General features: G+C 34.1%; 1 pseudogene; it reads right to left on the bottom strand.

Moving 5' to 3' along the window:
* Positions 1 to 3039: 3039 nt before the first annotated feature.
* LOC101689887 lies at positions 3040 to 12510 on the bottom strand (annotated as a pseudogene).
* Positions 12511 to 12791: the final 281 nt, after the last annotated feature.

Genomic DNA, 12791 nt, shown 5'->3' with positions numbered 1-12791 from the left:
ATTATGAGGACCAATAGAAAAAAAATTTAAATATGAGAAATTAATGAATTAGACAAGAGCAAAGTTAGATATGATTTTTAAAATCATAACCTAGTTCTTGTAAAACACCTACAAAATAGAAAAATTACTAGTTAACTTTAATTTTTCTAAGTGGGAGAAAAAAATAAAATGATAAAAGGGAAATAACCTTTCAAACCCAATAAATGTAAAAACCGCTATGTGGGTCTTTGTCTAATTCAAGGCAAATATATGTCAAAATCTAGATGAAATGAATAGTTTTATTAAGAAATAAAATCTAGAATTTTGTTCTTAATGGCAAACAATAGGAAGTCCACAACAACTAAAACAAAGTAAAATTAAAATACTCTGGACTTAAGCAAGTTTGTAGATCTAATTCCTTCTATCAGTTCACACAGTTACCTTTATCACAAAGATACTATGAGCCAGATCCAAAATGTGAAAAATTCTACAGGACAACTAAACCAGTTTCTTCAACAAATAACATTAAAAATGGAGGAAGAGAAAACTGTTGTAGATTAAAAGAAATTTAAAAACCATCAAAACCAATTATGTACTATACAGTGGTTAACTGAACAAATTAAAAAAAAAGAAAAACAGACAGACATGATACATAATTTTTAAAAAATCATCAAAATGCACTGGGTGTACTTTGTTTAAATCCTGATTCAAACAAAGAAACAACAAAATTTTTGAGACACATTGGGAATGTTGAACACATTAATATTAAATAATGTTAAGCAATTAATTTTGTTATGTATGATAACTGTACTGTGGTTATGTTAAAACACAGTCTTTTTACTTAGCATTAATGTACTAAAAGGTTAATAATTTTTTAATAATAGTTTGTGGATTTAACAATTCTGTCATGAAATATTGCAGAAATTAGAAACATTATGTAGGGCAATACATTCAAACTTTAAAAAAAATGTTGAGATGCATATATGGAAATAAATTTATTTTTCTCAAAATAATAAGAATTTAAGAGATTGTAAGAGGATATAACAGTAAATTATTGGAATAGAGCTCTAACCAGCAGTAAAGAAAATGTAATAGCAAAAATCAATCCTAAATTATGAAATAAAAATATCCTATATTATTGTTAACCACCAAGAGAGTAAAATTAATCAGAATTTTCTGCAGTCAATAGTATTTTTCAAAAGAACACATTCAGTTGTCTATCTTTTTTAAAAAATCATTTGCCAGTGAAAACCTGTAGACCTATAAAAATAAATTGAATATTTTCATTTATATTCATGAGTCAAATAATAAATTTATGTTTCTTACTATATCCTCTTAGATAAGTGTTTTGATGTTCATTGGAATTATAGGAAAAAAATCTAAATATAACTTTTAAAATACTTCAAAAAGAGGACCATTTTCACTCTTGCTTCAATAACTAGAATTTAATTTTTATTTTCTATGAATCCTTCTTTCCTAAACAGTGATTAAACAAACAGACTGCTCAAGGAACATAATTAAGTCTTCCCCAAAAAAGAAAAAGAAATCTATATCAATTCTATTATACTGAAATAAATTAGTCTATGTACTAATATAGTCCTGTCACTGAATTAGAAATAAATTGGTGGCTGAGATCATAAGAGCATTGTCTCAGCTTTGAGACCACTACCTCAATTTTTCCTCTACATCAGTATATACTTAACCAGTTTCTCATCCTTGCTCTCTGCTTTGCCTTCTATCTATTGTAAGGATAGCAATGCAATCCCTATGCAAATGTTTACCAGGCTTACTATTGCAAACAAAATAATCATATAAATAGTGTACAGGATATCTATAATATTTGAGAAAGATTTATCTTGAAATATTTCCAAATCAGAAAATTCCTGAATACCATTGTATTATAATGTTCTGTGTGAAAGTTAGTATGTGCACTTTTAGATATGGGAAGTTTTAAATTTTGATGCTCCACTATTTAATTCAAACCAACTTCCTTTTTTTTAATTGTTATTACTAAGATTCACCAATTTTTAAATATTTTTTATTTAAATTCAATTAATTAACATTAAATATTAGTTTCAGAGGTTGAAGTCAGTGATTCACCAGTCTTATATAATACTCAGTGCTCATTACATCACTTGCCCTCCTTAATGTTCCATCACCAGTTACCCCACCTCTCTACCTCCCTCACCTCCAGCAACACTCAATTTGTTTCCTATGATTAAGAATCTGTTATAGTTTGTTTCCCTCTTTGATTTTGTCTTGTTTCATTTTTCCTCTTTTTCCCTATGATCCTGTTTTGTTTCTTAAATTCCACATATGAGTGAGATCATATGATAATTGTCTTTCTCTGACTCACTTATTTTGCTTAACATAATACCTTCTGGTTCCATCCACATCATTGTAAATGGCAAGATTTCAATATTTTGATGGCTGAGTAGTATTCCATTGTATATACATATACCACATCTTCTCTCTCCATTCATCTGTTGATGGACATCTGGAAGATGCACCGATTTTTTAAATCTTAGAAGATGCACCGATTTTTTAAATCTCGTTTTTCTTAATTTTCCTCATTTTTATTTCAGAAACATTTTTTTTGCCAAAAATCTAAGGTTTTTTTTCATTTTATCATGTTGTGGTAAGCTATCACAGAGTCTTATTAACATGCAGATCTAGTTCAGTGAGCAAGGATCAGTCATGAACTAAATGATTCCCACTTTCATAACAGCCCGTACTGTCAGTTATTAAATGGAATTTGAAGGAGTCCCTTAAAGATATCAAGTTTTCAGACTAAATGTTCCCATAAAAAAATTACAATATTTTTAAATAAATCAACTATTGGTAATATGAGTCATAACTGGACCCTCATCCAAGTAAACATTGTGTTAACCTGAGTTCGTTCACCCAGTGCTCAATAACTACTAGCTCTTTAGTAAAAGGGCAAGACCATGGCTAATCTGCAAGACTTATTTACACAAAGAGTGAAAAGAGAAACAATTTGAAATTTCCTTTGGGAACTGTTAACTTCTTTGTAGCTCTTCTGAAGTCACCTATAACCTCTTAATTTCTCACATGAATCAGGCTATGCAGAAAGCCAATTGTATATGAAATATTTATCAGTTGAGTGCAGAGTCTATTGGACATTATCACTGGATAAAGCAAGGAGTTAATATGGCTACATAGTGTCCATAGGCCATGACTACCAGAAAGAAACATTCTGTAGTTGCATGGAACCAAAAAAATAAATTTGGGGGATGCACTAAGGTAGGGATTTCATTGCATCTTGTCTAAGAAATCGGCCTACATCCTGGGTGTTACAAAGGTTAAAGTGCATGCATCTACAAAGGCTAAACCACCAAGAGAGAAGCACGTAGACATGTGAATATGGGAATCAGACTGAGGCTGCATTCCATAGTGATAAGGTAGATGACCCAGAACATGAGGGAAATGAAGGAACTGCAGCTGTGATTGCTCTGTAATTCCTGTGAGGACAAACTCAGTTACTAGAGTCTTGTTTCCTTCTGACATATTCACACCTGATCACTGTAATGAGAATATGTATCAAAGAAATTTACTAAAGATAACACAAAATAATGACATTTTGTTTGCAAATTACATTGTACCTTAGTGTTGTTTTCCACCTAATTAGTAATTTATTTTTTATTTTTTATTTTTATTATGTTATGTTATGTTAGTCACCATATTGAACATCATTAGTTTTTGATGTAGTGTTCCATGATTAATTGTTTGTGCATAACACCCAGTGCTCCATGCAATCAGTGCCCTCCTTAATATGCATCACCAGATTCACCTATCCCTCCATCCTCCTCCCCTCTGAAACCCTTTGTTTGTTTCCTGGAGTCCATAGTCTCTCAAACTTAACTTTCAGCCTATAGTAAGATGGTTTAAAAATTCTTTGTTTAAGTACCTAACCCCAAAATTGAAAAAACCTGAAATAAATGCAAATTTTGAGGCAATATTAAAACTATGTGGAAGACTATCACAAGTAGAAGAGATGCGAATGTAAAACTCTTGTATGTGGAAGAGAAATAGACTAATAACTTTTACATAGGTATGACCATGTAATAATTTTTACTACATAAATTCATAAACAAAGGGAAAGGACAAAAAAATATTTGGAACATATTCTGCATATGTAGGGTTAATACTTATAACACACACATACACATACACAACCTCTTACAACTAGGTAAAAACAAGTTAAATAACCCAATGGAACAAATGGGGGGAAAAATACGAAGAGACATGTTTATGGGAGAGTAAGTTGACTTGACCAATAAATATATGAAACAATGTTCATCCTCCATATTCATTAGGAATATTTTTAAATTGATACATCATTTTCAGTTGTCAGATAAGCAATAAACCAAAATGAGTATAATATCTACTGATAACAGAAAAGTGATAAAAAAAAGCATTTATCTGTCAAGATTAGAAGTTTATATAAACTTTGATCACCAATCATTTTTATTAATTAATTAATTTTATTGTGTTCAGTTAGCCATTATACAGTACATTAGTTTTTGATGTAGTGTTCAATGATTCATTAATTGTGTGTAACATCCAGTGCTCATCACAACATGTGCCCTCCTTAATACTCCTCACCCTGTTACCCCATGCCCCTCCCCTCTGTAACCCTTGTTTGGTTCCCAGTCTCTCATGGTTTGTCTCCCTCTCTGATTTCTTCACATTGTTTTCCCTCCCTTCCCCTATGGTCCTCCACACTATTCCTTACATTCCACATATGAATGAAATCATATGGTAATTGTCCTTCTCTGCCTGACTTATTTCATTCAGCATAATCCCTTCCAGTTCCATCCATATTGATACAAATGGTAGGTATTCATCCTTCCTGATGGCTGAGGAATATTCCTTTGTATACATGAATCACATCTTTATCCATTCATATGTTGAAGGTCATCTCACCTGCTTCCACAGTTTGGCTATTGTGGACATTGCTACTATAAACATTGGGGTGCAGGGGCCCCTTCTTTCCACTATGTCTGTATCTTTGGGGTAAATACCCAGTAGTGCAATTGCTGGGTGTAAGGTAGTTCTATTTTTAACATCTTGAGGAACCACCACACTATTTTCAGAGTGGCTGCACCAGCTTGATTTCCCACCAATAGCATAGGAGGCTTCCCCTTTCTCCCCATCCTTGCCAACATCTGTCATTAAACAACTTGTTAATTTTGGCCATTCTAACTGGTGTAAGGTGGTATCTCATTGTGGGGTTTTTTTATTAACATATACTGTATTATTAGCCCCAGGGGTACAGGTCTGTAATACATGAGGCTTACACACTTCACAGCACTCACCATTGCACATACCCTCCCCAATGTCCATAACCCAACCACCCTCTCCCTGCCCCCCCCACCTCCCAGCAACCCTCAGTTTGTTTGTGAGGTTAAGAGTCTCTTATGCTTTGTCTCCCTCTCCATCCCATCTTGTTTCATTTTTTCCTTCCCTACCCCCCAAACCTCCCACTCTGCCTCTCAAATTGCTCATATCAGGGAGATCATATGATAATTGCCTTTCTCTGATTGACCTATTTTGCTCAGAATAATACCCTCTACTTCCATCCATGTTGTTGCAAATGGCAAGATTTCATTTCTTTTTATGGCTGCATAGTATTCCATTGTGTGTGTGTATGCGTGTGTGTGTGTGTGTGTATACCACCTCTTTTTTATCCATTCATCTGTTGATGGATATCTATGTTCTTTCCATAGTTTGGCTATTGTGGACATTGCTTCTATAAACATTCAGGTGCACGTGCCCTTTTGGATCATTACATTTGTACCTTTAGGGTAAATACCCAGTAGTGCCATTGTTGGGTAGTAGGGTAGCTCTATTTTCAATTTTTTTTTAAGATTTTATTTATTTATTTATTTGACAGACAGAAATCACAAGTAGGGGGAGAAGCAGGCTGAGAGAGAGAGAGAGAAAGAGAGAGAGAGGAAGCAGGCATCTCGCTGAGCAAAGAGCCCAATGCAGGGCTCGATCCCAGGATCCTGGGATCATGACCTGAGCCGAAAGCAGAGGCTTTAACCCACTGAGCCACCCAGGCACCCCTATTTTCAATTTTTTGAGGAACCTCCAAGCTGTTGCCCAGAGTGACTGCACCAGCTTGCTTTCCCACCAACAGTGCTTTTCCCACCAACAGAAGGTTCCCCTTTCTCTACATCCTCGCCAACACCTGTTGTTTCCTGAATGGTTAATTTTAGCCATTCTGACTGGTGTGAAGTGATATCTCACTGTCTTTTGATTTGAATTTCCCTGATGCCGAGTGATGTGGAACACTTTTTCATGTGTCTTCTAGATGTCTTCTTTGCAGAAATGTCTGTTCATGTCCTCTGCCCATTTCTTGATAGGATTATTTGTTTGGGGGGTATTGAGTTTGATAAGTTCTTTTTACATTTCGGATACTATCCTTTTATCTAATATGTTGTTTGCAAATATCTCCTCCCATTTTGTCAGTTGTCTTTGGGTTTTGTTGACTGCTCCCTTTGCTGTGCAAAAGCTTTTGATCTTGATGAAGTCCCAATAGTTCATCTTTTCCTTTGCTTCCCTTGCTTTTGGCTATGTTTCTAGGAAGAAGTTGCTGCAGCTGAGGTCAAAGAAGTCCTGCCTGTGTTCTCTGTAACATGAATGAATTCCTGTCTTACACTGAGGTCTTTCATCCACTTTGAGCCTATTTTTGTGTTTGGTGTAAGGAAATGGTCCAGATTAATTCTTCTGCATGTGGCTGTCCAGTTTTCCCAACACCATTTGTTGAAGAGAGATTGTCTTTTTTTCCATTGGACAGTTGTTCCTCCTTTGTCAAAGTTTAGTTGACCATAGAGCTGAGGGTCCATTTCTGGGCCCTCTATTCTGTTGCATTGATCTATGTGTATGTTTTTGTGCCAGTATCATACTGTCTTGATCATGATAGCTTTGTAATAGAGGTTGAAGTTTGTAATTGTGATGCCACCAACTTTGGCTCTCTTTTTCAACATTTCTCTAGCTATTCGGGGCCTTTTCTGGTTCCATAAATTTTAGGATTATTTGGTCTATTTCTTTGAAAAAAATTGATGGTATTTTGATAGGAATTGTGTTACACGTGTAGATTGCTTTAGGTAGCACAGATATTTTCACAATATTTTTTCTTCCAATCCAGGAGCATGGAATATTTTTCCATTTCTTCGTGTCTTCCTCAATTTTTTTCATGAGTACTTTATATTTTTCTGAGTACAGACTTTTTGCCTCTTTGGTTAGGTTTATTCCTAGGTATCCTGTGATTTTGCATGCAGTTGTAAATGGGATCAACTCCTTAATTTCTGTTTCTTCTGTCTTGTTGTTGGTGTAGAGAAATGCAACTGATTTCTTTGCATTGATTTTATATCCTGAAACTTTCCTGAATTCCTGTACAACTTCCAGCAGATTTGGAGTGGAGTCTTTTGGGTTTTCCATATAAAGCATCATATCATCTGCAAAGAGTGAAAGTTTGACTTCTTCTTTGCCGATTTGGATGCATTTAATTTCTTTTTATTTTCTGATTGCTGAGGCTAGGACTTCTAGTACTATGTTGAATAGCAGTGGTGAAAATGGACATCCCTGCTGTGTTCCTCACCTTAGCGGAAAGCTCTGAGAATTATATTCCCTGTGGGTTTTTCATAAATGGCTTTGATAATATTGAAGTATGTACCATCTGTCCCTACATTTTGAAGAGTTTTGATCAAGAATGGATACTATACTTTGTCAAATGCTTTTCAGCATCTATTGAGAAGACCATATGGTTCTTGCTCTTTCTTTTATTAATGTATTATATCACATTGATTGGTTTGTGGATGTTGAACCAACCTTGCAGCCCTGGAATAAATCCCACTTGGTTGTGGTGAATAATCCTTTTAATGCACTGTTGGATCCTAGTTGCTAGTATTTTGGGGAGAATTTTCACATCTGTGTTCATCAAGGACATTGGTCTGTAATATTCCTTTTTGGTGAAATTTTTGTCTAGTTTTGGGATTAAGGTAATGTTGGCCTCATAAAATGAATTTGAAAGTTTTCCTTCCCTTTCTTTTTTTTGGAATGGTTTCAGGAGAATAGGAATTAATTTTTCTTTAAATGTTTGGTAGAATTCCCTTGGGAAGCCATCTCACCATGGACTCTTGTTTGTTGGGAGATTTTTGATGACTGCTTCAATCTCCTTACTGGTTATGGGTCCATTCAGGTTTTCTATTTCTTCCTGGTTAAGTTTTGGTAGTTTATATGCCTCTAGGAATGCATCCATTTCTTCCAGATTATCAAATGCTGGCCTATAGTTGCTCATAACATGTTCTTATAGTTTGTATTTCTTTGGTGGTGGTTATGATCTCTCCTTTTTTGTACATGATTTTATTTATTTGGGTCCTTTCTCTTTCTTTTTGATAAGTCTGACCAGGGGTTTATCAATCTTATTAATTCTTTCAAAGAACCAGCTCCTCGTTTTGTTGATTTGTTCTGTTGTTCTTTTGGTTTCTATTCATTAATTTATGCTCTGATCTTTATTATTTCTCTTCTGCTGCTGAATTTAGGCTTTCTTTGCTGTTCTTTCTCCAGCTCCTTTAGGTGTAGGGTTAGATTGTATACTTGAGACCTTTCCTGTTTTTTGAGAAAGGCTTGTATTGCTATATGTTTTCCTCTCAGGACTATCTTTACTGTGTCACACAGATTTTAAACAGTTATTTTCCTTATCATTTGTTTTCATGATTTTTTTTTCAATTCCTCTTTAATTTCCTGGTTGACCCATTCATTCTTTAGTAGGATGCTCTTTACCCTCCATGTATTTGGGTTCTTTCCAAATTTCCTCATGTGATTGAGTTCTAGCTTCAGAGCATCATGGACTAAAATATGCAGGGAATAATCCCAATCTTTTTGGTACCAGTTGAGACATGATTGGTGACCCAGGATTTGATCTATTCTGGAGAATGTTCTATGTGCACTAGAGAAGAATGTGTACTCTGTTGCTTTGGGATGGAATGTTCTGAATAGATCTCTGATGTCGACCTGGTCCAGTGTGTCACTTAAGGCCTTTATTTCCTTGTTGATCCTTTGCTTGGATGATCTGTCCATTTCAGTGAGGTGGGTGTTAAAGTCCCATACCATTATTGTATTGTTTTCAATGGGTTTCTTTGATTTTGTTATTATTTGGTTTACATAGTTAGCTGCTCCCATGTTAGGGGCTGAGATATTTAAAATTGTTAGATCTTCTTTTGGACAGTCCCTTTGAGTATGATATAGTGTCATTCCTCATCTCTTATTATAGTCTTTGTCTTAAAATCTAATTTATCTGATATAAGGCTTGCCACTCCAGCTTTCTTTTGATGTCCATTAGCATGATAACTTGTTTTCCACCCCCTTACTTTAAATCGGGAGGTGTCTTTGGGTCTAAAATGAGTTTCTTATAGACTGCATATTGATAGGTTTTGGGTCTTTTTAATCCATTCTGATACCCTGTATCTTTTGATTGGGACATTTAGCCCATTTGCATTCAGGATAATGATTGAGAGGTATGAATTTAGTGCCATTGTATTGCCTGTAAGGTGACTGTTACTGTATATTGTCTGTATATTATTCAATATTGTATATTGTTCCTTTCTGGTCCACTACATTTGGGCTCTCTCTTTGCTTAGAGAACCCCTTTCAATATTTCTTGTAGGCTGGTTTGCTGTTTACAAATCTTTTATTTTTTGTTTGTCCTGGAAGCTTTTTTATCTCTCCTTCTATTTCTTTTTAAGATTTTATTTATTTATTTGACAGAGAGAGAGAGATCACAAGTAGGCAGAGAGGCAGGCGATCATGACATGAGCTGAAGACAGAAGCTTGTATGTCTTCTTTGGAGAAATGGCTGTTCATGTCTTCTGCCCATTTATTGACAGGATTATTTGTTTTGGGGGGTATTGAGTTTGATAAATTATTTTTAGGTCTTGGATACTAGCCCTTTATCTGATACATCATTTGTAAATATCTTCTCCCTTTCCATAGGTTGCCTTTTAGTTTTTTTTAACTGGAAGGTATTATGCTGAGTGAAATAAGTCAATTAGAGGAAGACAATTACCATATTGTTTCACTCAAGTGGAATTTAAGAAATAAAAGAGATGATCATAGGGGAAGGGAGAAAAATAAAATAAGATGAAATCAAAGAGGAAGAAAAACCATAAGAGTCTCTCAACAATAAGAAACAAACTGAGGATTGCTAGAGGGAGAGTGGGTGGGGAAATGGGATAACTATATGATGGGCATTAAGGAGGGCACTTGATGTACCTGAGCACTGGATGTTATATGCAACAGATGAATAACTTAAATCTACATTTGAAACTAATGATACACTATATGTTAGTTGAATTTAAATAAAATAATTTAATAAATTAAAAAAAGAAAAAAAAGAGTAATGTGAAAGAAACATCTCCATGTTGGAATAACGGAGACAGTGTTAGCTATATATATAATATATTATGTCGTATAAGGGCTATATCACAGCCCTTATTCCCTCACAATTGCATGAAATTTTAAGAGCTATGTGTTACAGACAGCCACCAAACTCAAAGTTTAGGATTATCTTCATTCTGCAAAGTTACAGATAAGGTAAATACAAGCTATATGGCTCTCTGAATTATAAAATAAAATTTAAAGCTATTGAATCATTCTTATCATGATTAATTTTTCCTATTTACTTCATTTTTTTATGAATTACTTATGAAATTTTGTAATAAATTTGTCTTCTCTACAATATATCATCCTTTCCAATCCATCACATTTTGATCACTGATTGAGAAAAATCTCAATGCCTCACTGGAATTTGAATTTCTTACATAGATATCTTACATAGATACTTTGTTATCTGAAGACAAATGGCAAAACACTATTTTTGTTTTGAAGAAGATTGTGTCATCTACAAATATATTGTCATCTACAAATATATTGTTTCTAAGTAATAGAAAATGTAGAAATCACTGCACTCTCATCCAGTTCCCAGAAAAATTGGGAAATTAGAAAGTGATGGTTTTCAGAAGCAATGTCAAAAATGCAGAAATGAGGCAGTGATTGCTGGCATACTGATTTTCACCAGTAACTTTACATGAATGAAGATATATATTACTTCTATTTTCAAACTTGTTCTTTAAAAACAAAGGGTAAGGAAGAAAAGATAATCCCTCTATGCTTCACAAGATTTCCCTGTAGGATGAAATTATATTCATTCTACAGGGCTTTGTGAGTTAATCATCATTTGACCCCTACAACTAGCTCTAAGAATTAAAAGCTGCATTTCTAATCCACAGGGATTACTGTGAGACATCACAGTATCAATGAATAGGCTTCAGGAAGTAATTGTTTTCCTTTTTCTTGGTTCTCTTAATGACGCCATCATCCGAATACCTACTTTACCTGTTCCTTAAAGTTTCAAAGGTACCTTACAGTTACCATGTCTAAGTTTGAAATCAAGAACTTGTGTTATCCCACCTGAGATCATAGTTGAATTATATCTATTATATCTCTTACCTTTTAATAGTCAAGCCCCAGTTCTCCCTCCTTCAGTCATAGCCAACCACTGATCTACTCTCTGTCTTTTTATAGATTTATAGATTTTGGACATTTCACATAAATAGTATTATACAGTGTGTGGTTTTACTGACTTCTTTCACTTAGCATAATGTTTTATAAGGTTTTTATATTGTAGCTAATAACAGCACTTTATTCTTCTACATTGCTGAATAATTCTCCATCATATGATTTTTTTTTCACCCATTCATTAGTTGATGGACATGGGTTTTCACTTTCTGGCTTTAATGAATAATGTTACTGTAAACATTCATGTACAAGATTTTTTGTTTGGACATATGTTCTAATTTCTTTTGATGCTATTATAAATAGGATTATTTTTCTTAATTTTATTTTTTGATATTGATAAACAAATCAATTGCTAGTGCATAGAAATACAATTGATTTGTTTATCAATATTGTATCCTGCAACAATGCTGAATCCATTTATAAGTTCTATTTGTTCTTTAGCATACATCTTGGGATTTTCTATACAAAAGATTGTGTCATCTACAAATATATCATTTTCTTTCTTTTCTTTCTTTCTTTCTTTTCCAACTAGGTGACTTTGATTTGCCTGATTCTAAGATCATAAGGTGTATTTTTAGTTTTATTTTCTTGTGATGTCTTTGCATTTATTATCAGGATAGTGCTGGTTGTCACAGTTCAGGCTGCTATAGCAGAATGTCATAGACTGGGTGGATTACAAACAGAAATTTATTTCTTACATTTCAGAGAAGTCCAAGATTAGAGTTTAGTCCAAATTGGTTGAGTTCTGGTGAGAGCCCTTTCTGGTGAGAGTCAGTGAAGACCACTGACTTCTAGCTGTATCTTCACAGAAGAGCAGAGAGAGGAAGCAAACTGTCTTGTGACTCTTTGAAGGGTATTAATCCCATTTATGAGGGCATCACCTTATGGTCTCATCAAATTCTATTTACCTCCAGAAAGCCCCATCTCCAAATACCCTCACTTTGAGGATTCAATTTTAATACATGAATAGTGTGGGGAGGGGAACAAAATTTTATCTGTAGCACTGACCCTAGTGAATGAGTTGGGAAATATTTCCTCCTCTGCATTTGGAAGAATTTGTAGAAAATCACTATTAATTTTTCTTTAACTGTATGGTAGAATTCACCAATTAAGCCATCTGAGATTTTCTCTGTGGAAAGTTTTAAAGTTACTGATTCATTCTCTTACTAAAGTTTATTCAGATTTTCTATTTTTTCTGGAGTTAG

This window comes from Mustela putorius, unplaced genomic scaffold (assembly GCF_011764305.1).
Source record: "Mustela putorius furo isolate JIRA1106 unplaced genomic scaffold, ASM1176430v1.1 tig00003834_pilon_pilon_pilon, whole genome shotgun sequence".
Taxonomy (NCBI): domain Eukaryota; kingdom Metazoa; phylum Chordata; class Mammalia; order Carnivora; family Mustelidae; genus Mustela; species Mustela putorius.
Note: the sequence above shows the minus strand (reverse complement) of the source record. Positions and strands in the feature narration are given on the sequence as shown.